This window comes from Prionailurus bengalensis, chromosome B3 (assembly GCF_016509475.1).
Source record: "Prionailurus bengalensis isolate Pbe53 chromosome B3, Fcat_Pben_1.1_paternal_pri, whole genome shotgun sequence".
In the NCBI taxonomy this organism is placed as follows: domain Eukaryota; kingdom Metazoa; phylum Chordata; class Mammalia; order Carnivora; family Felidae; genus Prionailurus; species Prionailurus bengalensis.
In genome coordinates this window covers 3,785,773-3,812,426 of record NC_057355.1, presented here as the reverse complement: position 1 = coordinate 3,812,426, position 26,654 = coordinate 3,785,773, and the positions used below count along the sequence as shown (strand labels likewise).

General features: G+C 49.6%; 2 long non-coding RNA genes across 2 annotated transcripts in view; one reads left to right on the top strand and one right to left on the bottom strand.

Moving 5' to 3' along the window:
- The window catches only part of LOC122468192, a 111,003-nt gene that overhangs the window by 61,526 nt on the left and 22,823 nt on the right, over window positions 1-26,654 (bottom strand). The gene's annotated exons all lie outside the window — the stretch shown is intronic.
- On the top strand, window positions 2,980-9,405 carry LOC122468193. Its single transcript, XR_006293153.1, has 3 exons — window positions 2,980-3,263; window positions 6,095-6,154; window positions 7,594-9,405. It is a non-coding gene; the product is annotated as an uncharacterized LOC122468193 (long non-coding RNA).

Below are 26,654 nucleotides of genomic sequence, written 5' to 3'. Positions count from 1 at the left end.
CATCCCTCTTTGTCTTTTCTTTCTCTTTTTTAAAAATCTTTATTTGTTTTTGAAAGAGAGAAAGAGAGAGAGAGAGACAGAGCATGAACGGGGGAGGGGCAGAGAGAGAGGGAGACACAGAATTCGAAGCAGGCTCCAGGCTCCCAGCTGTCAGCCCAGAGCCCGACGCGGGGCTCGAACCCACGGACTGCGAGATCATGACCTGAGCCGAAGCCGGACGCTTGACCGACTGAGCCAGCCAGGTGCCCCAATCCTGTTTCTCTTTTAATTTGGATTTTTTGGTCTCATGTAAATCTTAAATGTTAATGTAGTCAAAACTGTCAACTTTGGTGTTACACCAAGAAGAGTTTTCTCCTTATCAACAATATAAAAAACATAATTTTCTATACTCCCTCATTTATAATTTTCTTATTTACTTTTATATTTTAAATTCCTCTTGCATTTATTTTGATGTCCGAATTAAACTGAGGAGCTAATTAACTTCACTTTTTCAAAACTTTGGCCAATTTTCCTGACTTTATTGATGGAGCACTCTTTTCTTTTTTCTTTTCTTTCCAAAGATTTAAGACAGGATTAACATTTTCTTGGTTTTTCATGTTTGTTATATTTGCATTTCTTCCTCAGTAAATGCCTACGCATAGGTCCTTCCTTGTCTGTTTTCCTCTGTGCCTTCCTCTCTTGTGGACTCAAATCCAGGACACTCATTTTGAAGACACAACTCCTTTTTTCCTCATTGATATTGCAAATCCTTTCCCCAGTGTGAACTCAGAGAATTAATTTTCATAAAGCTTTCTGCCTTACAGAGAGGCTTTACATTTCCTCTGCCCACATTAATCGTCTCATTGATGGCTTCTGACTTGGTTGTTGGGCTTGGGAAAGCCTTCCCCTTGCCAAGATCACATACATTGTCACCTCAAGTTTCTTTGGTTTTCCTCCTCCTTCTTACCTCACTGTCTTCTGCATTCCCCTCTGATTTATTTATAATTTATTTGGATACATTATTATTTTTTTAAATTTTTTCTAACGTTTTATTTATTTTTGAGACAGGGAGAGACAGAGCATGAACAGGGGAGGGGCAGAGAGAGGGAGACACAGAATCTGAAACAGGCCCCAGGCTCTGAGCTGTCAGCACAGAGCCCGACGCGGGGCTCGAACTCACGGACTGCGAGATCATGACCTGAGCCGAAGTCGGCCGCTCAACCGACTGAGCCACCCAGGCGCCCCTATTTGGATATATTAGGCAAAAATCTAACTTTGCCTTTTCCCCAAAGAGTTACCCAACGGCCCCCAGTAGTGTTTATGGAGTAATCTTTTCCTTTCTTATTGGAACTGTCACTTTTATCACACACTAAATTCCTACAGGTACCAGGTTCTGTTCGTTGGCGATATTCTGCCTCTGCCCTGCTTTTAACTCTGAGATTTCCACCCTACAAAACCACAGTCCTGGACCGGTCCAACCTCCGTCTTCCCACACCTCCTCTGGCTGCCGAGGGCTGATGGGAAGTTGCTCGATTCCGCTGGTTGGTGCTGTCCCGCGTCCACAGTGTCCAGCCTCAGCTGGGCCCCAGCTCTGCCTTGCAGTCAGGCCGCCTCCCACTCCCAATCCCATAACAGCCATTTCAAACCCCCATCTCCTTCCTCCTCCACCCCATCGCCAAGATAACCTTCCCTTCTAGCTCAAGAAACAATATAAGCCCTGTTGGATCTTTCTCAACTTCTGTACCCACCAACCTTCCCTCCTTGAGGAAAAACAATCGCCAACGTTTGCTGAGTCCTCACCGTGTGCCACGCACTGTTTTAGCCACTATACGTGCGGTCCGTCCTCACAACAACTTTGTGGAGCTGGTCCTCTTATCCCCAGATAACAGCAAAAGAAACCGGAAGCCAGGTTACGTAGTTTGTCCAAAGTCACACTGCTAATAATGGCGGAAAAGTGTGACTGGACTCCCGGGCAGTGCCTTGAGAGTTCAAGTTCCTGACCACTCACTCTTGTGTGTGACTCTTTTCAGTCTTGCTGTGCGTTAGCATGTGGGGAGCGCGCATTACCGCGGCTTTAATCTTTGTTCTCTGGTGTGGTAGGAAAAATCATTCCCTTTTTCATTTATTCCCCAAATACTGGAGCCCCTCCTATGTGCCAGCCACGGTGCTGGGGATCCAGCAGGAGGCGAAAACAGACACAATCTCCATCCTCCCGAAGCTGATGGTCTGTTGGGGCCAACAGGCATTGACCAAAGGATCGCATCGCCAACAAGCACAAAACCACATCCCAAGCAGATGTCCCAAAGGATGGGAACGTGGCTCTGTGGGAGTGGCCAGTCAAGGCTTGAGCCGCGGGGGTGGGGGCGCAGGGGGAGAGCCTTCCTGAGAAGACGGCCAAGGAGCTAAGGACCTAAGACCGAAGGTGAGGAGGAATCAACAGGCAGGATCCAGGCGAGGGCAGGGTAGGTCCCAGTGTTCCCTCCACGTTTAGTGACATGCCGGGAGAGGCCTCCAGGCAGACGCAGACACAGGACTGTCCGGGACCCCCCACCAGGCTCAGCCCACGGCTGCCCCAAGCCGTGGTCAGGAGTCATGAGTCAGACTTGCAAGGTGTGGGACGAGGAGGTGATCTCCCTGTCCAGTAGTGTCATTAGTGACTGCAGCTGTCGGCCCCGCGACTTGTACCTGTATATGATGCCACATGACCTCATCTGTCCACAGACTCTCCTGACTTCCAAAATGTTAACTGTTAAATTTTTTTAAAATGTTGGTTTAATTTTGAGAGAGAGAAAGAGAGAGAGAGCACACACAAGTGGGGGAGGGACAGAGACAGAGGGAGACGCAGAACCGGAAGCAGGCTCCAGGCTCCGAGCTGTCAGCCCGGAGCCCAACGCGGGGCTCGAACTCACGGACCGCGAGATCATGACCTGAGCTGAAGTTGGATGCTTAACCGACTGAGCCCCCAGGTGCCCCAAAATGCTAAGAACTCTTATCGGAAGAGTCATGATGATTCTCTGCGGGGGGAGGAGGGATGTCAGGGTCTAAAGCAAACCTGGCTTTCATCCACGTTTGGGGAAGACCATCCATTCCCTTGTTGTCATGTTTTCTAGTGCAGGAACTTCTTGCCTCTAATCCTGATCCTTACTCTCTTCGTAGGGATGGACCGAGTTACTGGATCAAAAAGAGGCTGACATACGCTGGTTCACATTTGGAGGAACCAATCTTTCAAAAGCCCGTTACTCTCCTTCCCTCTACCTGGGACAGGTGCCAGGCTGCCATCCTGGGTGAGTATACGTCGATTACTGACCTGAACTTTCCCCACGGGGGCTGTCCCGACGCCTGTCCAGGGGCAACACGGAGGGGCACGTATGTAGCCAGGGCGGGCGAGCCCTTTTGGCCAGGCGTCTCAAGACGCATTTTCCAATCAGCTCGTTAATTACAAAGCTGATGGGTTAAATCTCCACCCATCTGTTTCACATGTCTTCTATTTATCAATTGGTTCCATATTTGGGAGATGGAAAAAAAAAAGGAGTATTATTTATCCATCGCCCTCCCCACCCCAACCCACCTGTAGGACACATATTGAGAGTATTTTCCCTGCTTAAGGCTCTGGGGTCCTAAATCAACTTCTGTAACGAAATGCAGGTGAAGATCTCTTAGAACCCAAGGATCAATGCCCACTCCCTTCCTCCACCCCCTGCTTGGGAGGTGATGGGGGATCTGAGATGGGAAACCCCGAGACAACAGTTCAAGCCTCCGACGTTATGTCTGAAGCTATTTTCCAGGGCACCCTCAGTTAACCACCACCAGCAACACACAGGCCGTCTCCCCATGATTCACGATGTTGGATCATCTGGGCCTCTTCAGCCCTCTATTAACACAACTACTTGGGAGATGTTTCCTGTGGCCAAGAGGCCAAACCAAAGGCGTCCCAGGGTCCCTTGAGGGAACTGGAGGCAGGGGGAGACCCCTGCCCTCGTCGCGGGTCCTGCCTCGCATCTGTCAGTAGGCGACAGAGTTCTCACAGGTCATCTGGTCCCACGGCAGAGGGAGGGGCTGGCGCTAGGGTCAGCCGCTGTTCTGGGGACAGCGGCGGCCGGGGGAGGAGAACAAGGGGTGACCCCTGAACAGAACCTTATGTAAGGGAGTAGGCACTCAGGGGGTGCTGTGGAGAGACAAAGGGCAGTTGTCCATCATCAGAGTCACCAGGTGGAGACAGGGTCGTCGGCTAGGGGGTGGGAACGGTACTGAAACCTCGAAAGGGGCTGGTTGACATCATCGTCTCTGGGCCCCCCTTTGCCAGTCTGCATTTTGCCAGTGGGAGAGGTGGGAGGGGGGGACTGAAGAGAGGTGGAGGGCGGGCACTGAAGACGACTGACCTGAGTCAGGGCTGCCTGTCTGGGAAAACCCATCAATGTGGAAGTGGATTCTTGGTGATCTTTAAAGGCTTTGTGTTTGCACAGCTGGCAAGGGCAGACCCATAGCAGCAACAGCGGCTGGCATTTTTGAGACCTTAAAAGTATGCTAAGCATCACGCTAAGCCATTACATTCCGGAACGCTTCCCCTGGGGAATAGCAGAGGGAGAGAAGGGGCGAGGCTAAGGTTTGGCTGAAAGCGTACTTTTAGGAGGAAGGTCTGGCCTCTGCCTAGGGTGCCAGGGGCAGCCCGGCACTAACTCATGAGAAACATCCTAACAGCCACTGTCTGAGGCTGCGTGGCAGCCTGGGGACTGTCTGGCAGGGAAGTGTGACTGGAGGACACCAGGTGGTGAGCGGGCGGGTAGAGGCATCCACGGAGGCCTGCCAGCCCTCTGCTCCACCATCCCGGGGTCCCCAGCATCTCCTCTACCCTGTGCCCTCCCACACAGGACAGGGGGCTCGCTGCCACCTCCTGGCCTCAGCTTGGGGCAGCTCTCCCATCTCAGAGGAAGGGCAGTCCCACCCCCACCCGTGTTGGCAAACGCAGACTTGAGAAGGAGCAGGTTCCTGGACCTCTCTGCACACCTCCCCTACCACGAGGCCGGCTGATAATCCCAGGACTCCCACAGCCTTTGACCTCCTCTTCGCAAGAGAAACGACAGCCCCTCCCTCCTGCCCCTGCTCTGGAGGAAACACGACCTGCTGTTTCTGGAATCCTAACAGGGTCCAAGCTCAGGTTCAGGAATGGGCTCCTCCTCCCAGCCAGAGAAGATAAAAGAACCAGGACCTAGAGGGGCAAATATCCCTGTGGACGCTCACGTCTTCCCTCGGCTTTATTTATTTTAAGCATAGTTTATCCTGGACCCCCAGAGTTTACAGTGTTTCAGTCGGCTGCAGGGCTCTGACGCGGAGCCTGGTGTGCAAAGCACACACACGAGGGGGGAGGCTGCCTGCAGAGGGGGGAGGTCATTTTAAGAGTTTTAGGGAAAAGGTAGAGCCTGAGCCTTCTGAAACCTTAATCATCATTTATGGCTGGGATGCTGATGTGCCCGAGAAGCACCAGGGCTGCTGCTAGCAAACAAAACCAAATTTATAAGCAAACAGGGCACTGCCACGGCCGTGTCAAATACCGGGCAAATTAACGTATTGTTAAGTCTTGAATATCGCAGGCCTTAGCCAAGCCTCTCCCTCTTTTTCTCCGTCCCCCAGACTCCATTCGGTCTCTTTACAGTATTTGAGAAGGAAGCACTCCTAAGCCCAGAGAGTCTGGGTTCTCTATTTTAGCTTCTTGAATTTAAAGTTAAGTATGTGATTTGTTCGCTCAGCAGTAGTCTTTGACGGGGATGTTTATCTTGTCTGAGAAATGTTTGGAGGTATGAAATATCCTAGTCATACTCAAAAGTCAACTTGGCCTGCTTCTCTTCCAGGAAAGGAACCCCCTCTGTATAAGTTCTGTTCCAGGTTGAAACACAGAAAACCCAACTGAAAGTAGGCCAAACAATAAAGGGTGTTATTGGCTTTTATAACTGGAAGCCCAGAAGTAGTTGGGTGGGCTTCAGGGTTGGTTTGATCCAGCATCTTAGTGAGGAACTTAAGGATGGTAATTTTTGCTATCTTTATGCTCTTGACTTCACCCTCTCTGAAAGCTTCATTCTAAAGCTGGTCTCCCTCATGATGACAGTTCCTGACTTCACAGGTGCACACCATGCCCTCCAGAAGATCAGAGAGTGTCCTTGCCTACAGTGCTCTTGGAAAGGTGAGCATTTTTGTTTTTTGGAAGTGCTTCACCTCCTGGTCCAGAGAACTAAATTGGGTCACAAGCTCATGGGAGAGTGCTATGGACTGAGTAGTTCAGGCAATCATAATGACAAAGGATTTGTGATTGTCCTGGTTGGCTTAGACCAAAAAGAACTCGCTCTTGGAGCACTCCTATCACACGTGCTACACCGTGGGGTGTGGGTAAGGGGTGGATGTTGCGGACATTACCACACAGTCCACCCCATTCTCCCTAGCACTGCCGCCATCTTTGGCAAGGAGTTACTCAGCTTTCCGTCTCATGGGTGGAAAGCACATCACTGCTGGGACAGCTCATGCTGTGGTAGGTCAGCTGCGACATGGTCCCTTCTCGTGCGGAATATGGCTGCCTCAACCTTCTCACATCTCTACCTTCTGGACCGTCAGAGAACAAAGCCAGCTCCCCATTTTCACTGGCCCTTCTTTCTTCTGAGCAGAGGAGCCGGGGAGATACTGATTTTTCAGGGACTAGGAGGAAAACGAGTTAACTGTCCTTCCTTCCACGCTTTTATCAGGGTTCTGCCTTAAGAAGGCAACTCTTGGGGCTGTGTCTTACACCAGCACCCGTGGCAAAGGAGGCATAGTAATGAGACCCTAAAAGAGGAGGGGGGAGATCTTGAAGATGCTTGCCTTGGGGTGATCCTGTGGGTTCCTCAAGCAGTAGCCCTGCTTCTGGCATGTCTTGTCCATGTCTATGGATGGGATGCAGTTCCTCTCCCAGAGCCAGTTTGGGGAGCACGGAATGTGGCTCATTCAGAGACTACAATTACTCCTGATGGTCACGTTTCACCTGGCCTTGTGGGTGCCACACAGACAGGTCTTTGTAATATTCTCGTCACTACAATTTCAGCAATAAAATAAGTTACTTCTTGCCCTCCCCTATCAACCCACTGGCCTAAAAGCACGTCTTGCCCCAGAGGCTAATACCGAAGACGGCAATGAAGCCACATGAAAATAATGACATGGGTAAACTTCTTTTCCAATCTTTGCTCCCCATTTCTTTTTCATGTCTTATTGCATAAAAGAACCTTTCTATATTAATAACGATGGTAACGACTAGACAGTAGGCTCCCTGAGAGCAGACATCACTTTTATACGGCTTTGTATGCCAGCACCAAGCACCTGGGATATACCTGAGACCGTGTGCACACAGACAATGATGAGACCAAGTATAAAAAACAGAACTGTGACTTCCATCCTGCAGCAACGTACCCAGGAAACCAGTCATTCTATCTGCAGTGATTAGTCTAGGAAGCTGCTAGAAGCCAGACATGCAGGAGGCCAGACTGCTGTCTCTAGCAGCAATCCAGGAAGCTAAGCTCTTTCACAATCAGCCCCGAATGGCCAGACTTCACGAATAACTAAGAGCTTCCTTACATTTTGTCTTTGTTTCCAACTTAGGACCAACCAGAGCCAGCCAGATACGACCCCTAACCGATCACATCGGATGTCCTGCTTCTGGTTAGTTCACCTGCCGCCTCCCCACTCCCAGCAGCCTCCGGTCGGGCCACACCTGAAGCCTTGCCTTTCTCCACGGTAAATCTTGCTCCCTGCCCTGCCTGCCTTCGAGTCTCTGCCCCGATGCAAGTGACGGGGATGGACTCCCGTTCTATAGCGGGTTCAGAATAGATTTTGCTTGTGTTATTTGGATTTGGTTTATTTCTACATAGTCGGTTCTCAATAATTGTTGCGTGGAGGAAGAAAAGGATTAAAGATGTTGAGGAAATCTACATGGAATACAATTATCCCCAGCTTTACTGGGGATACTGGCAGCTACAACTGCCACCACGCTGCGTAAGTTTAAGGTGATTTGCGACACGCACAGCTACATAATTTTTATTCGCCAAGCACATGTAACGAAGCTGGGAAAAATCCACATTAAAAAAAAAAAAGAACAAAGGAAGGAAGTAGGGAGTCTGTTGTTTCTTTGTGTAGAGGCACTACTAGATTTTTGCCGTTTGGCATAATTTTCTCCGCTAAAAACAATCAGGCTGAGAAAAGAAAAGAATTCAACATCTCACGTGACTGAACCATGAGGTTAAAATGTGGGTTCTGATCCAGTAGGTCTGGGGTGGGGCCTGAGGTCCTGCGTTGTGACAAGGTTCCGCAGGGAGCCGGTGCTGCTGGCTTATCCCGCACTCAACACAGCCAGAGCTTCAAGGTCTGGGAGGTAACTCCAGGCGGACCGCGCCATTTCTGTCCCCAGCATCTCAAAACCAAGATGGACAGCCTACGTCTCAGATAGAGAAACTGCATGTGACGGTCCCCGGTGGAAGTCAATTCCTCTACAGGTTACCAAGAACACAGAAAACAATGTATATTTTGATTCCAATAAAAAAAGGGAATGATGTTCCTTCCCCGGCAGCCTTCCTGTTCAGAAACAAAAACTCCTCCTCATGCTTTGATTAAAGGTAAGGTGCTTTCTTAATCTGGACTTACTGACTGCACAGCTGGGCAAATCCCGCTGCGGCAAATTATTGCCAAATGTTGCGGAATCTCCCTTGCCACGCTGGTTCGACGGTTTGGTTGGAATTCTGAGCTAGGGGGAGAAGGATATTTGGGAAATTATTTTGCCTCGCTGAACGTGACAGACCCGGGGACTCGTGTGTGATGATTACCAAAACCAGTACTCATGGGTGCTTTCCCAAATTAGGACTCATTCCCCTGAGCCGACTCTTTACGACATGCGCTGAGCCCGACCCATCCCGATCGCCCCGTTTTGTCATCTGACTTGCAGACGGGTGCCTGATCTCCTTTGATATACCGTACATGACATCCTAACAAACCCTTCTCTCTAATCAAAGGGATCGGACATATGCCACCATCAGGAGCCGGGCGAGGCGAACACAGACCAGATGTGCTCCTACAGGTCCGACAGAATGAGTGGATTTGGAACACTTGCCATAGTCTCGAAATTAACCCTAGGATCTAATTTTAAAACAAAACCCCACATTTTTTCACAAGACAGAGACAACACAGCCAGCCAGCAGCTTTCAACAGCAGCAATACAGCAAAAGTCCCGGGATGACTTTTCAGGCGTCCGCTTAGAAGAAGTAAAGCATCATCTGTGAAAGTTCTTAGGCCAGACGGTCTCTAACGGGACCGTTTTAAAATACCTAACGGGAAAACACTTCCACAAACACCAATAGGCATAGGTATCTACGGGTTTTAAACCAGCCTTGCAAATAAAGGTAACTATAATATTCGCTCACACGTATTGATTTTTAAAAATCTTATTGCCGCATGGATGTCTACGATAGGATGAAAGTTAGTGTTTTCTAACAATTCTGTCAGACTGTTTTCTTTCAAAAGGGGAATGAATAAGTGCTCAACAAGGAGGCTGTGCCAATGGATGTGGTCAAGGAGTGCCAGGATGAGAGGGGTCCCTGGGGGGCTCAGTTGGTTGAGCGTCCGACTTCGGCTCAGATCACGATCTCGCGGTTCGTGAGTTCGAGCCCCGCATCGGGCTCTGTGCTGACAGCTCGGAGCCTGGACCCTGCTGCGGATTCTGTGTCTCCCTCTCTCTGTGCCCCTCCCTGCTTGTACTCTCTCTTTCTATTTCTCTCTCAAAAATAACTACATACACACACACACACACACACACACACACACACACACACAAGAAGTGCCGGGATGCGAGGCAGGTGGTGAACCAGAGGCTGGCTGAATTATCTAGAAGGGCCCTCGAAGCCGGAGATGTCTGAGATTCTACGTCTGACATACCCACTCATTTCCTCCACTCCAACTCAAGACTGCTGCACGTGGCCAGGGAAGGGCCGTGCTGGCCCCTCGGTGTCATTTCTGGAAAGGGACAGACCAATCGCACCGCTTTCCTAGACCTTCTCTCCCTCACCCATCACTGTCACTTCTGGGAGGCAGAGCGAGAAAACAGTCTATATTCTTTGCTTACACAGATCTGAGTCCTAGCTCCCCACGTATCATCCGGCGACCTCGAGAAGGTTGGCTACGGTTGCTCCAAGCTTCTTTAATCGTCTTGTTATTTCTGTACGTATTCAGTGCGTACTGAGTGTTTACTGCACGTCAGGGTTGACTGTGCTGGGTTTGGGGAGTGTGGCAGTGCGGAAGACACCGCCCCCCGCCCCCACGCGGAGGAGATGGAAATAAGGAAGGAAACGGCACTGCGAGGTGTCGGTGACAGCACGGTCGGGGTGACAGGACGCAGGACGACAGCCAGCCTCCTCTTCTCTAAAGAGGCAGCTTCTGGTGGCAACGAAGCGTCAGTGCCAGTCGGACGAAGGATGGGGCGCGGCAGGCGGAGGGCACGTGGGGAGTCCGGGGGACGGCACACTGTCCATCGTGGCCACAGCCCGGCATCGGGGAGGGGATGCGGAAGGCACGGAGACGAAGCGGAGAAATGCAGCTGGCAGAACAATCCGGAAGCAGAGCGTAAGCCTCGAGATGAGGACACGGGCTTGAGGCATCTTGTGGGGAGTGACAGGCCTTGGTTCCTCTCCTCTGTCCTGCCTCGTCCACGTCCGCAGAAAGTCCCATTTCTCTGCTTCTACAACACACCCCAGACCCAGCTCCTCATACCCACGGCCCCCCAGTTCTGGCTGATGCGAGTCCAAACAAGCCCCAGCCCGGTTCCTTCGGCCTGGGTGACAGACCCTGCCGGTCCGAAGCAGTGCGGGGGGGGGCGGGGCAAGGGGGTCCACCCCCGGGGGGCAGGCAGCCTGCTAACACTGAGCCGGGGGCTGCAGGTGAGGAAGCCGGACCTGGTCCCTGTTCTAGTGCACGTTACTGTCCTCTGGAGGAGGGAGGAATTAATAAAAAGTCACATAAGTAACCGTAAAGCTCCAACACTGACAAGTGCTCTGAGGCACCTGCCAGGTACAGGTAGCATCTGGCCCAGTCAGAGCCTTCGACGGAGGATGTGTCCCTTCTAGACGGTCAGGGAACGCTTCTCCAGGGAGGTGCCCGAGCTGGAAAGGGAAGGGGCGGCCATTCCAGGCAGGGGGACCTGGAGAGGAGGACACGGGAGCCCGGGGCGCCCAGAGCACGGCAGGGGCCGTGTGTGCGAGCCCGGGCTGGAGAGGCGCGTCGGGCTCGGGGGCCCGAAGGCGTTCGTCGTCCTCCAAGGAGCATGTCACAGTGGCTGACGTGGTGGAGACGGCTCGACTGTTGACAGGCACACTGCTCCTGCGTGGACACCGGGTTCGGGGTCACTGGCGGGCAAAGGGGGTGCGGTGAGGAGGCTGTCGATGGGGTTTAGGGGAAGAATCATGGGGCCCTGGAGCAGAGGTGTGACGGGGGAGCTGAAGAGAGCAGATGGTGTCTTTGGGAGAAACTGAGGTAAACCCGACAGAACCTGGGGATGGAGAGAAGTGTCCACGGTGAGCCCCGGAGGTGCCTCCCAGACCCGCCATCTGATACGTGGAACCCGGTGCACCGAGCTACGGGGGGGGGTGGGTGGGCTGGGGAGGCCGTCCCCAGCTCTGCGGTCAAGTGTTCGGTCCACACGCATGAAGTTCTGTCATTGAAAGGAAGGAGAGAAGGGGTGATAGGGGACAGTCGGCGTTTTCCGTCATAGGGAACCCACTAAACGAAAATGCCACACTCGACTCCAGAGTGGTCCTCGAAGACCTTGTGGCCTTTCCCTGAAGAGTGGAAGAATCCAAACCCCGTGTCAGGGCCGAAGGAGGGCCACTGTGCTCCTAGAGGAGACGCCCGGGCTGGGCCTCCCGAGTCCCCTCACGGCCAAATGTCTTCAGCACTTGAGCTGACCGGTGGTGGGTTCCTCTAATGAGGGTGGGAAGGGAAAGACTCCACTGGAGGAGGAAAAAGGAGAGGATGAGGGGCACCTGGGTGGCTCAGTCGGTCGAGCAGCCGACTTCAGCTCGGGTCATGATCTCACGGTCTGTGAGTTCGAGCCCCGCGTCGGGCTCCGTGCTGATGGCTCGGAGCCTGGAGCCCGCTTCGGATTCTGCGTCTCCCTCTCTCTCTGCCCCTTCCCTGCTGATGCTCTGTCTCTCTCTGTCTCAAAAATAAATTAAAACGTTAAAAAATAAAAATTAAAATTAAAAAAAATGGAGAGGGTGGCATCTCTGATGAAACTTGCTTTGTGTTTTATGGCCGTCGTGTGCTGCTAATGCCCCCGGCAAGCTGCCGCGAGGTGGAGACAGGCCTTGCAGCGGGACAGGCAGTTCATCCAGACCGCGCCGCCTCCTGGGCCTGCACAGGGACAGTATTTTATTTTATTAAAAAAAATTTTTTAACGTGGGGGAGGGGCAGAGAGCGAGGGAGACACAGAATCCAAGCAGGCTCCAGGCTCCGAGCTGTCAGCACAGAGCCCGACGCGGGGCTCGAACTCACAAACCACGAGATCATGACCTGAGCCGAAGTCAGATGCCCAACCGACCGAGCCACCCGGGCGCCCCTGCAGAGGGACAGTCTTTACGCCACAAGCAACTATTCATTAAGCAACATTCACTGTGAATACCGTTCAATGCCAGCCAAAGACACTAAATTGTGCCTTAATATTCCATGAGGACAGGTGCTCACACTAAGAAGTATTTCAGGACCCCCCAAGATAAGAGCAACCTCGGGCAAGTGAACCCTCGTAACCTTTAACTGCTGCATCTGGCCTGACATGCGTGCCATGTCATACCCTGTGCCTTAGCTGTTTACGCACACGTCTTCATTTCCCCTTCTCGGCAACCTACTTGGACGAATGACATACTTGAGTAAATGGCACATGAGTTGAACAGTTTTCTAGAGAGAGAACCACAGAATGCTCAGAGGTGTGGCCTGGCTGCTAAGACTGTAACGTACACAACGTGCCATGGGGTTTTGGTAGAAGAAACCGAGAGAGGAGCAGTTGACCCTGAGGGAGGGAAGGCCTTTGCTGAGCTCACGTAAGGTCTCAGGCAAAGTAGCTGCTGGGCATATATTCATTTTTCCTCTCTAAGCAGAATTGAGGGGACAAACTGCCACCACATGGAAGCATTTCCACCTTGCAAAATTATTCCAAGGAAAGAAAAAATGGTTGGCCAAGAGCAAAATGCAACGTAGACTTTCAAACATTGCCAGAACCACAAAAGCCGTCTGAAATTAAGAAGTGTCCCAACGATTTGAAAAAGAAAACCCATTCAGAATGGAAGTGAGGGGACAGAGATGGGACAACAGTCTTCCCACTACCCCTAGTCCAGAAGTCCACTTCCAGCAGCCACATCATGAACAACTGTCCAGTGAGAGTCTCCGTGGGACTAAAATCACAAACGAATACAGACTCGTCATGTTCAACTGTTCTGTTTGTAGACAACACCTGAGGCTTTGAAATGGGGTGGGAGACCCAGCCATACTCATGCGAAAGCAACACGCTTTTTCCAGAAGACCACAGTCAATAATGGGAAATGCCTGCTAGCAGGAAGCTTTTAAATTACCAAGACCATTAGATGCAGTGGACATGACTTGAGCACACATACGTCTCTTGGAGTCAAAATATGAATGGATAATGGAATCTATGAAAGAAGGGATCAATGAAGCATTGCAATCTGCAACCAAAGGGAAGTGGACAGATGCTAGAGGAGACAGGTGAATGTTGGGATTACACCTCACCCAGCTTTTTTTTTTTTTTTAAGTTTACTTATTTATTTTGAGAGGGAGAGATAGGGAGAGAGAGCAAGGCAGGGCAGTGAGAGAGAGGCAAAGAGAAAATCCCAAGCAGGCTTCAAGCTGTCAGCACAGAGCCCGATGCGGGCTTGATCCCACGACTGTGAGATCATGGTTTAAGCCAAAATATGAGTTGGTGGCTTAACCAACTGAGCCACCCGGGCGCCCCATACCCAGCTTTTTTACAAAAGCCTTGAACTAGGAGTAAACAGACTGGCTGTAAAGAGTAGCAGTTATGAAACATTTGAAATCTTTTGTAAGATTTCGGTTTTATATACACAATGGAGTACTACATGACAATGAGAAAGAATGAAATATGGCCCTTTGTAGCAACATGGATGGAACTGGAGAGTGTGATGCTAAGTGAAATAAGCCATACAGAGAAAGACAGATACCATATGTTTTCACTCTTATGTGGATCCTGAGAAACTTAACAGAAACCCATGGGGGGAGGGGAAGGAAAAAAAAAAGAGGTTAGAGTGGGAGAGAGCCAAAGCATAAGAGACTCTTAAAAACTGAGAACAAACTGAGGGTTGATGGGTGGAGGGAGGGAGGGAGGGGAGGGTGGGTGATGGGTATTGAGGAGGGCACCTTTTGGGATGAGCACTGGGTGTTGTATGGAAACCAATTTGACAATAAATTTCATATATTGAAAAAATAAATAAATAAAAAATAAAATTAAATTAAAAAAAATAAGATTTTGGTTCAAGACAGTGTTTCTCAACCAGAGGCACTTCTGCCCCAAGGGGACGCCTGGCTCTATGTAGAGGGATTTATGGTTGTCACAACTGGGGGGCGATGGGCTTCTGGTAGAAGTCAGGGATGCTGCTCAACATTGTACAATGGACGATTCTTCCATTCTCTGCCACAATGAATTATCCAGCCCCAAATGTCGATAATGTCAAGGCTGAGAAACCCTGGCCAAAGAGGAAAAAAAATGCATGCAAAATTAAAAAAGGGACAATAATCCATGATTCCTTGAAATAGGATGTGTATCTGACAATATGAAGTTGGACCCTACTAAGGATGAGGCAGGAAAGCTGCATTCATGCCGTAAAACTTCAGGACCAAGCAAGAAGCAAAGACTTCAAACCCCGGGCAGTCCCTGCAGTTAAATTACTTGGTTTTTTATTCCAGTCACACTTTTTGTTGCTACAAAAGTTGCTTTGGAGAATCTTGAGATTCACCCAGGAATCTCAAATTCATGTATAAATGAACTTATTCATTCGTACACGTTGTGGCATGTTTCAGTTGTTACAAATAAGTTGGGATTGCTAAAAAGGAGCCCGTAGTGTGAATATATTACTCTTTGCTTATCTTTACTCCTCTTGATGGACATTGGTTGTTTTGGGTTATTACGAATAAAGTCGCCATAAACATTCTTCTATAAGTCTCCTTGAAGAAAAAAGGTTTCATTTTTCTTAATACCCTGCGTGTCTTATGACAGTTGTGTGCTTAACTTTGTGAGAGGTGGCCACACCACTTTCAAAGTAGTCATTTCTTTGTATATCCCTACTGGCACTGTGGGAGTGAATTCCAGCAGCTCCACATGCTTGCCAAAACTTGGTGTAAATAGTTTGCTTTAATTGTGGCCATTCTGGTGGATATAAGAGGGTGTCTCATTATGGTCTGAACACCCACCTCCCTGATGACAGGTGATGATGAACATCTTTTCTTAGGCTTATTGGTCACTTGTAGATCTTCTTCTGTGAAATACCTGTTCAAGCGTTTTGCCCATTTTAAACAGAGTGCTTTGTCTTTCTATTATAGCTGTGTAGTTCTCCATATTGTCTAAATACAGTTTTGGGGGTCACATATGTGTATTGTGATTATATTCCTCCAGTCTGTGGTTCTCTTTCTCATTTTCTCAATGGTGTCATTTGCTAAGAAGAATATCTTGATTCTCATCTGGTTTATCAAAATCTTTTTTTTAATGTTAGTACTTTTTGTGTCCTTTATAAGAAATCTTTGCCTAGCCTGTTTTTATTCTAGAAGCTCCATACTCTTAGCTTTTTTATGTTTATATCTATAAATCCACCTCAAATTAATCTTTGTGTGTGGTATGCCTAAGAGGTCAAAGTTCGTGTTTTTTTCCCCCGCCTGATTGTCCAGTCGTTCAACTCCATTTATTGAAGAACTTTCTTTCTCTCCACAGAATTGCCTGGGTGGCTCAGCTGAAAATCAATTGGCTTTATATGTGCAGACCTATTACTGGATTCTATTCTCTTCCATTAACCTATTTAGTCCTACACAGATACCATATTCTCTTGATCACCAGGGCTTTGTAATACATTTTGAAATCAGGTAGTGTCTTTGTTCTTCTTTTTTCAAGATTGCTCTGACCATTCTCCGGCCCTTTGCATTTCCATATATAATTTATAATTAACTCATCATTTTTCAACAAAAATCAGTGTTTCAACAAAAATCGTCCTTTGGGATTTTGACTGGAATTAATTTACAGGTTAATTTTGGGAGGGATTAAAGTCTTGACAGTAAGGTGTCTTCCGATGTTTGGACTTGGAGTGGACTTGATTTAGACGGTGACCCTTTGTATTTCTCTCTCACAAGGTACGTGCGCACGTACGCATGCGTTTGTGCATATGGCGGATGGTTCTACTCGATGGGGTTCCTTTACTCTTCTTCTACTGAGCTGAAAACTAATTCCAGCTGCTAGCACCTGTCTGCCTGGCTTGGAAGGAGGGATATTATGTATACAAGCTGATTCTGGGAAGAGTGGGCAGTAGGGATGATAGGGAGACAGGCACGGCTTCCTCTGAACTTGCAGGCATCACAGTTTATGCGTAGCATGTAGCACTGGTGGGAAACAAATGGGTAGAAATGGGGCGAATGCTAATGTGACGGAATGTACTCGGCGGGGGGGGAGAGAGAAATTGCGCACGTTCTGGCTGAAGTGACCGGTTATTTGAGGAAGTTGATGGAAACAGTAGCCGCCATAGGCAGATACACCCCCTGTAAATATATCTTCCTCAAAGGGGCTTGTATCCCATTTAAGGCAAGTCTGTCTTTGGGTCTGAAAGATAAGGAGACTTTGACTTCCCAGGGCCGGGCACCTGTGGGGATATTTCCCTGGAGCGGAGAATACCAATACTGTAACATAATATAAAAATAGCTACTATTTATTGGGCACCCATTCTGTGCCAGGCCCAACACCACCATTCTACATTTCCTTTTCACAACCCTTTGGGATGGGTACTATTAGCGGTCTATCTTACAGACGAAGAAACGAAGGATTTGAACGGTAAAGTGCACCCGGACCCCACAGTTAGCAAAACGGAGACCTGGCTCTCAGCCCCGACCTCCTGTCTCTCCGCACAGCTCAGCGCTGATTTATATTATCACTTTGAATCTCACAGTCCTGACGCCCCTGGGACCTCCTCATCCTGGGGGAAGCCCCGCTGATGTCTGATTCGCCTTCTTGGCAACTTCTCTTCTCCATAAATCTAGACCAAGGCCGGGGCGAGCTTCTCTGTCAGCTTCTGTCTCCGCCATATGCCTTAATTAGCCAGTGGATGTGGAGCACCACGGCCGTCAGGCCTGGAAATTAGACCTGGGGAATCCCTGGTGGTGTTTGGGCCATTATTACCCAGCCCGGGCTTGCTTCTGGGCTTTTAAGTGCATTAGCGCACCCTGCACTCACTTGCCTGGCTGTTCCATGCTGGCTCGCCTGTCAAATTACCTCTCATTTGTACGGCTCACCTGATGCTGTTGGAGCACTTTCCTGGCAATGGGAGCTGCTGGTTCATCCTGAGGGATCTGGGGACCGGGCCTAGTTTTACAGACGGGGAAGCCGAGACGGGGCTGTATTGAGTAAGTGTGTTTTTGGTCTCCTTCGTATGCTTAATGTTTGCAACTGGAGTGATTTTTTTTTTTTTTTCATGTGGCTGGATCTAACGTTTCAATCTGGCACTTTAATGAGCCTCTGAGCAAGGCTATGTTCGGAGTATCAAAGTGAAGCAGAGGGAACTGATTGATTATTGAATATGGGCCCTTGTAGACCACTCAAAAGAATACCTCGGGTTTGGGGGCTGACGGGCATTATCTCAGTTTTCTGGATGCATGCGCTGGGGGTCTCGAGTTACCCAGCATACTCTAAACGGAAGCTGTTTCCCGGAGGCCGCCCAGGGGTGGTGGCACAATCGAGACAGCCCTGTGATCTTATGATGTCACCCGAGATCCATGCTACCTCTTTACTTGGTAGGAGAAGGGGCCAGAAGGGAAGGGACAATCTGTCCGTCCGTCTGTCCGTCCATCCATCCATCCTTGTAACCCTACAGTATGCTAGCTTTGGCACCTGACAGACACCTGTGATGAGGCTGGTTGGCTGGCCTCTGAAGAGAATGGGCAACCAAGCAGAGTGCCCAGAAACGCTCCAGAAACAACCAGCAACCGGGGCGAGGGCCTCAGTCCCCCAAAGCACTAGCAGTGACACTAAACACAGGGACAAAGCAGCGGGCCATCTGGGCTGGATCACATATTGGAGGCGGAGCCAAGGTTGCTGGAAATGCCTCGTCCTGCTGACCCTACTCTACACCCTTATCCAGGGGAGGAGGGGAGCCTGCGGACTTCCTACCTCAAGTCTGCATTCTGGGGTGTAGGAGCCAGGCTGAGCTTTTCAGTAGGGACACTAGGCCACCAGGAAAGGGAGTGCGGAACGGCCAACATCGGGGCATGAGATAAGGGCTTGTCAGTAAAACTTTCCAGATTGACCAAGTTGGAAAACTGCTGCTCTTGATTGCTATTCTGCTATCAAGAATGCTCCCCCTTGCGGGGCGCCTGGGTGGCGCAGTCGGTTAAGCGGCCGACTTCACCTCAGGTCATGATCTCACGGTCCGTGAGTTCGAGCCCCGCGTCGGGCTCTGGGCTGACGGCTCAGAGCCTGGAGCCTGTTTCAGATTCTGTGTCTCCCTCTCTCTGACCCTCCCCCGTTCATGCTCTGTCTCTCTCTGTCCCAAAAATAAATAAATTAAAAAAAAAAAAAAGAATGCTCCCCCTTGCTAGCTGCACCCAGGTGCCCCCTCTGAAGGCACAAACCTCTACTTCAGTGAAGTTCTCAAAACTGAGCTTTGCAAAAATAATGGTGTGCAGCTGCTGTGAAAATGCTTTTATAATTTAAAAAAATGTTTATTATTTTCAGAGAGAGAGCGAGAGAGAGAGAATGAGAGTGCGCACAAGTGGAGGGATAGGCAGAGAGAGAGAGGAAGGCACAGAATCCGAAGCAGGCTCCAGGCTCTGAGCTGTCAGCACAGAGTCCGACACGGGGCTCGAACTCGTGAACCGTAGTGAGATCATGACCTGAGCTGAAGTCAGACGCTCAACTGACTGAACCACCCAGGTGCCTCACGAATCTGCATGTTCAACAAGCCAAGCAGATGCAGGGGCATATGGGGGAATCCATGGAGACATTTCCAGAAACACCACCAAATCCCACTGGCACTCAGCTCTGGCCAGGGCCAGAGGAGAAGGAGAAGCCCTCCGTGTGAAGTTTGGCTGCAACTAGTTACAAGTAAAACTCTGAAACTGAGAAACCTGTAAGAGCCAATGGTCTGGGAAGACAGCACTTTTGCACCCGATTCTGAATTGCTGGTGGAAAACAGAAGTTGAAGTTTCATGACGTTTCTCTGACTTTTTCTTCCGGGGAACACGGTTACATCACAGCAACAAGAGAAGGATAATTACCAAGAACTTGTGAATTTTGTTCCACAGACCTAGGACCCCGAGATTGGGTATCATCTGAATGAGACGTGCCCCTGTGTACGTCGAGTCTAAATTTCGCAGGAAAAGCTCTTTTCTCGGAACCCAGAGGCAGCCCCGGCAGGAGGTTTAAATCTGTGAAACTCATTTCTTGCCCCTCACTTCCTGCTCAGAACTATGGTCTGACTTTTCCACAATCTCTAGGACTCTCTGCTCAATTCATCTACAAACTAAATAAAGGAAGCAACCAAGAAATTAACAGCATGACGACAATGAATTCAATGTGTAACCACTACCAGGAGCATGTAGGTTTTAAAAGAGGGTCCAGGCTCCTTCTTCTTCTTTTTTAAACGTTTATTCCTTTTTGAGGAGGGGAAGGGACAGAGAGAGGGAGACACAGAATCTGAAGCAGCCTCCAGGCTCTGAGCTGTCGGCACAGAGCCCGATGTGGAGCTCAAACTCATGAACCGCGAGATCATGACCTGAGCCAAAGTCGGATGCTTAACCAACTGAGCCACCCAGGCGCCCAAGAGGCTCCAGCATCCTTCTAAATTTTCAGAGCCCACTGGTCAGTGTCTGCCTCATCTGTCATCCAGTGGTGACAGCTCAGGGTGACACTGTGGAAGGCAGTGACCATGGCAGGTAGCACCTATGGTTGAGAGTGAGCATTGACGCCTCCTACACCGTCCTCCTGGCCTCAAGTGACTGGTCTGTTGATGGAGACCTGACATACATTGGGGTGAATCAGAGCCCTTTGGTGGGGCCCCAAGCCTGCCAGTGATCATGTTTCCAGGTCCTTCGGGAAGCTGGGCTGAGAGAAGGAAGCCAACAATAGGGAAAATCATGAAGATACAAGATGAGACAGAATCTTCCATGATCCTCTGGGCACAGAGCGACTTCAGGGCTGAATGAGTTTGCTAGGGCCACCATGACAAAGTACCACAGGCTGGGGCATCACCAGCAGGAATTTATTTTCTCACAGTCCTGGAAGCTGGAAGTCCAAGATCAAGGTGTAGAGAGGGTTGGTTTCTTCTGGAGCCTTCCCCTTGCTTTGTAGGCGGTCGCCTTCTCCCTGTGGCTTCACGTGCACGTCCTTTTGTGCATGCCTATGTCCAAATTTCCTCTTCCTCTAAGGACACGTGTCATATCAGAGTAGGGCCCAATCTAATCACTTCACTATAACTTAATTACCTCCTTAGAGACTCTACCGCCCGTGACACTCATGTTCTGAGGTCCCGGGATTTAGCACTTCAATATAAGAATTTTAGGGACACAATTTGGATTGTAACAAGGGTCCAGTGACAAAGCGTAGCACGTTGACTCTTCCCACCTATATGTACACCCCAGCCTCTCTCTGGCACTCCAAGGGGTCAGTGGCTGCTACTAATGGTATTTTTTTTTCTTAGTATATTTCTACTTGGGTATTGTTAGTATGTAGAATTTTTTGCAAAGTTCGTCAAAGAAGGCCACTGTTGGTGATACAAATTGCAAATATTTTCCCAGTTTGTCATTGGAGCTTTGCTTTGTTCGTTGTTTATTTATTTATTTTTTATTAAATATAATTTGTTGTCAAATCGGTTTCCATACAACACCCAGTGCTCATCCCAACAGGTGCCCTCCTCCATGCCCATCACCCACTCTCCCCTCTCCCCCAATCCCCATCAACCCTCAGTTTGTTCTCAGTCTTGAAGAGTCTCTTATGGTTTGCCTCCCTCCCTCTCTATAACTTTTCCCCCTTCCCTTCCTCCATGGGCTTCTGTGATAAAAAGCTTCTGCACTGCAAAGGAAACAATCAACAAAATGAAAGGCAACCGACGGAATGGGAAAAGATATTTGCAAATGACATATCGGACAAAGGGCTAGTATCCAAAATCTATAAAGAGCTCACCAAACTCCACACCCAAAAAACAAATAATTCCATGAGGAGATGGGCAGAAGCTTTGCTCATTGTTTAAACCATATGATTAAAGAGAAATTATCGCTTCGGGTTTGAGCGAGAAAGGTAAATAAAAATAAGAAGGCAGAGAATGTTGGAAGATGGTTATAGCTGGGGTCTGGGAATACCAGACGGAGGAGGTCAGAGATGTGGCTGAAGCAAGTAAGCCTCTTGGGGCCTCAGTTTCCCTTCTTCTGGGATACATGCTTCTCCTTCCGGCTTCCTATTCCCAAGCTCACCCTAGGAATAACCTTTGAAAAAAGTAGCTCTAAACTTTCCAGTGTCTGTTTGTTTCTGTCCAGGAATCCGGGGGAGGGGGACCTCAAACGAGCATATAGTTAACAACCTGTCAAATTTCTTTAGTTTTCCATCAAAGCAAGTGTGGCCCAGAACACAGATCCTATCATGTCAGGAGTAGAAGAGGCAGGGTTCGAGGACCCAGACTGGAAAATCATTACTTGCCCTCCTGCCTGCTGTCTGGGACTGTAAGATCCAAGCAAAACTGGCCAAGATGTGCCGTTCTCTGAAGTAGGCTCAGCTCGAGGAAAACTATTGATTCTGACCATAGCCATCCCTGTTTCGAAAGCTATTTCACGTTCGAAAGAAGTGATGTAGTTGATGAAAGGAGATGAAAATGTCTCTACGTGCCATGCAGTGTCCATGAAATTGTGTCCTTAAAAATAGAGCTTTCGTGACTGCTGCCTCTAAAGTTGTCCCTTGGGAGGGGACTGGACGTTTATCCCCAGAGGCTGCCTCATTTCTAAAACTCCTGCTTACGGGTAATGTCCTTCGAACGATGTCCACACCCTATGAGGGCAAAGCAGAGTCTGGGGAACAATCAGAAGGCCTTCGGGGGACAGGGAGGTCAGCGCTTCTCCTCTGTGGTGGCAGCAGTGGGCTGATGATCAAGTTAATGCCCCTCACTTGCTGGGGCCCCCCCAGCCCAGGATCTGCAGGTTCCCCTCCAGGACAAAGGAAAGAAAACAGTCAGCCCAGCACATCTCCCCTCAGGGTGCTGCCTGAGCCGGGCTCCCTCCTCCACATGTGCCGCACCCCCAGGGCAGCCTGCTTCCTGCTAGGAGGCCACCTCTGTGTCCCCCCACCCAACACCCAGCAACACCCAGACCCTCACTGAAGACAGTGGTGTGTGATTCCAGACGGGGCGTTAACACGAGGCTCTAAAGCTGATGCAGACTGTTCCTAAACTATCGATACTAAAAAAAGTACATTTCTATCAAGCATGCTTGAGGAAAGACTGACTTTTCTATTCTCTCTAGGGAACACAACAGCACAAGATCGGCGTCATCCACCAGCCCAGATCACGGAGGGGACGTTTCCCAGCAGGAGGCAGTTAATCCGGAAGGTCACCAAATACCCACCAAGGAACTTCACCACCTCAGATTTGAATCTGTTCATGACAAAACTATACGCCTTTTTTCAAAAATTAATAGGGGCACCTGGGTGGCTCAGTCGGTTGAGCGTCCGACTTCGGCTCGGGTCACGATCTCGCGGTCCGTGAGTTCAAGCCCCGCGTCGGGCTCTGTGCTGACGGCTCAGAGCCTGGAGCCTGTTTCAGATTCTGTGTCTCTCTCTCTCTGACCCTCCCCCGTTCATGCTCTGTCTCTCTCTGTCTCAAAAATAAATAAATGTTAAAAAAAAATTTTAAAAAGAATCAATAATACACAAACGATTGCTCCTGAAGGTCGGATTTCCAAACGGGATAACATTTTGGAGAGGAGATTAAATGTGTCATGGAATGGTGTGCGAGTTATTATAGACAGGTTTTGACTGCCAGTGAAAATATTTTCTACGGATGATCCATCCCGTCAAGAATTTGCCCATGGAGGGTGGAAGATTTATTTATTTATTTATTCAGCTTTCAAATTTTTTTTTTCAACATTTATTTTTGCGACAGAGAGAGACAGAGCATGAACGGGGGAGGGGCAGAGAGAGAGGGAACACAGAATCGGAAACAGGCTCCAGGCTCTGAGCCATCAGCCCAGAGCCCGACGCGGGGCTCGAACTCCCGGACCGCGAGATCGTGACCTGGCTGAAGTCGGACGCTCAACCGACTGCGCCACCCAGGCGCCCCTATTTATTCAGCTTTTAATGCTTTCTGGCTCCGTAAAACGCCAAGGATGAGAAGTATCCCAATGATCTTCTCCTTTAACCAAAAAGGATTTGATTACAAATGCATAGGGATCTGCATGAATGAATGAATAAGTGAATGAATGAATCCTGGGGGCATACAGAGGTATTTTGTGTCGGGAGTTTTCGAGGTTGGCCGATGAAAATGTTCGTGAATTTCTTGTCTGTCTCTCCCCAAGAGAATGTGAAGATTCGGATCTGTTTTGTTCACGGTTTTATCTTCAGACGGTGCTGACATATAGTAACTACTTAGTACGTCTGTATTAAATGAAAACAAAACAACAAAACACGATCAGCGCATATTAAGAGGTATTTGAAGTGTATGAGGCCAAAAGGGGCAAGAGAAATATACAGTAGGGTTGTGTTGAGCTATTAATGGGTAGTGACAATGACAATGGTGTAATTTTTCTAGATGTTGGCGTTGTGCCAGTTATCACTTCCTTGTCTCTCAGCTCCCACCCAGCGTCTCACGCACCAGAGACCCACGGTAAGTAGTGAAGAATGCCAGCGGCGAGATCTTGGAGGCAAAGAAAACCCCGAATGTGAGCTCAGCATCAGAGGCTGCCTCCCCCCGCCCCCCTCCAGGAATGTGCCTGTTCCAGAAGAGGCAGTTTGAGGAGAGAAGCCAAGCTCTTGTAGCCTCAAAGGCTAGAGGGTCATTGCTGAAACCTCCTTCCCTCACTCAGTCTGCCACCCAGTCACGTCTCTGTTGCCCGAGGATGTCTCTGGAGTCCATTCACTTCCGGCTCGTCCCCCAGGGCCCCATGTCTGAAGAACTGCCTCCCCATCGGTGCCCCTCTGAGCTGTTATCCACGCCACGGCAACCCCACCAATGCAGCCAATGTGATCAGGCCGCTCATCTGCTCACTGCTTTGAAAAATGTCAATTCCTCTCTATTTTCAGGATTCAGACCCGGATCTTTAACAGCACCCACAAGGCCGCGTGCGGTCTTGCCTCACCTATGGCTCCAGCCTCATTTCACGTCACACTTCCTCTGACTTCAGACGTGGCCCAGCACCCTGGCTTTCTTTCAGGCCTGTGCCCTCTCCTCAGCCACAGGGCCTCTGCCCATGCTCTTACTTTTGTCTGGGAGGCTCTTTCCAATCTCTGGCCCTATCCCTGGAGGGCATCCTGAAGAGGAAAAGATGAGTATCCTCTCTTATCTAATCAGCTTTCAGGGAGGGAAGAACCATCAGGACAAAGCAAAGGCTCCACCATTGACTGGTACAGGGTTATCTTGAGGGGCCTTAAAAGGGGAATACTCGGAGTGAAAGGGACCACGTGCCATAATCCGAAAGACAAGACACATTTGAAGTTGGCCTCTCCTTTTCCTGAGAGAGGTCCGGTATTTTCTCTGGAAGCCAATGGTTGTTTCTCTTACAGGGGCTCTTCCCTGCCCAGCTAACTCGCCCCAACTGACTCGACTGGACCCTATCAGGCTGTACAGTGTAGACACAGAGGAACGTTAAGGGAGAAAATGAGGTGACTTAAACACTGGTGGTCCTAGACCGTGCAGGCCAACAGTTTCCTCTAGTTGCCCTGGGCAACCAGGGGGCCACAGTTGCTGGGGGCAGGGAGGGGAGGCCAAAAAACCTCACAGGAGCGAATGGATCTTCTCCCCAAGCCTGAGAGGTGATCACGTGCGTTCCTGGGAGGGGGGGCACGCTAATTGGGGTCCGTGAACGTTGGCATTTCCAGCATGGCCCACGTGCACGTTGAGCATCCGTAACAGAAAGGCAATTAATTGGTCATGTGTCTTACTTGCTCGCGCCTCCCTCAGGGAGAGGACGACAGGAAGTACCCGAAATGGGGAAAAGCCGGGCTTGAGGGATTTCTAGGGGAGCGGGGCATTGACACAGCGCAGGGAAAGAAACGTGCCGTCTCTGAGAAAATTCACAATGGTTTCTAGATGCCAGATTTGCCGTTCCATCTAGAAGGGGGGGGTCTGCACCGTGTCCCTGAGTCTACTGGGAGCGGCTGCACGTCTGAGCGAGCCCTATGAAACCAGTGCCGGCCCTCCACTCGCTCTTGGTGGGACATCACAGCCTCAGAGGCACGTGAGCCTGTACCCTCCCCACGGTCACAGTGTTGTACCACCACAGTCCAAGGGCAAGGGCCACGCGATCAACCACAAAGGTGACTGGCCCGCAGCACTGCAGATTTCAGTAACAGCCTCATCCAACGGTGTTTCAACGCACATCCAGACTTTCATCTCTTCAAGTTCAGAGTCTAAGCCCAAGTTTTAGTTCACTATTTTCCACAGATCAAACTCTCTCATTGAAGCACTACCTGCCAAAGAGCCTGCACTGCCGGACTCCCCCAGATCAGGTGACACCAGATCCAAATGCTCCCACATGAACAACGCTCTAAGATTTTACTACATTGAGGGTGACGGACTCCTCAACCCGGTCCCGAGCCTTCTTTTCAGCTTTCTCTTCCTCTGATCTATTTCCTATTTTCTTTTCTTTCCTTTTATTTTTATTATAGTTTTATTCTTTTCAGGCTTACTGTTACAGTTGACCCCTGCACAGCACAGGGGTTAGGGGTACCGAGCCTCCATGTTGTTGAAAACCTGAATATAATTTTTCGCTCCCCAAAACTTCACTAGTAATAGCTTACTGTTGACTGGAAACCCAACTGATAACATAAACAGTTGGTTAACACATATTTTGTGTGTTACACGCCTCATATACCGTCATCTTGCAGCAAAGGAGGCTAAAGAAAATGTTAAGAAAATCGTAAGGAGGGGCGACGGGACGGCTCAGTCTGTGAAGCATCTGACGCTTGATTTCAGCTTGGTCTTGGCCTCAAGGTCGTGAGCTCAAGCCCCTCATTGGGCTCCGTGCTGTGTGTGGAGCCTACTTAAAAAAAGTTGTAAGGAACAGAAAATACACATACAGCACTGTGCCGTATTTATTGGGGGAAAAAAAACCCATATGAGTGAACCTGTTGTAGTTCAAACCCATGTTGTTCAAGGATCAACTGTACGTTTTCGTGGCGAGAATATGTGAGAAGTACTCTCTTGGTGACTTCA